Source organism: Pteropus vampyrus, unplaced genomic scaffold (assembly GCF_000151845.1).
Source record: "Pteropus vampyrus isolate Shadow unplaced genomic scaffold, Pvam_2.0 Scaffold1398, whole genome shotgun sequence".
NCBI classification, from domain to species: Eukaryota; Metazoa; Chordata; class Mammalia; order Chiroptera; family Pteropodidae; genus Pteropus; species Pteropus vampyrus.
In genome coordinates this window covers 5,095-5,348 of record NW_011890179.1, presented here as the reverse complement: position 1 = coordinate 5,348, position 254 = coordinate 5,095, and positions in this window count along the sequence as shown.

Sequence of the window (254 nt, the reverse complement as noted above, 5' to 3'; positions counted from 1 at the left end):
GCCTATTCTTGATTTCTTCCCAAGTCCACGGGAGACCTCCAGCCATCAGACCCACTGTGACGAGACCGGGCCGGCCCGGACTGCGCACCCACTGTGCGTCCTTGCGTGGCGACAGGCCTCAGGACGCGGTCGCTGCGCTCCCGGCCGGGTGCCGGTCCAGCCTCCCGCTCCCTGGTGTGGAAACGCCACCTCCCGGGCAAGCGAGCCCTCCAAGGGCAGGGGGCCGGGGGGCCGCAGACGGCCCGCAGCGGAAA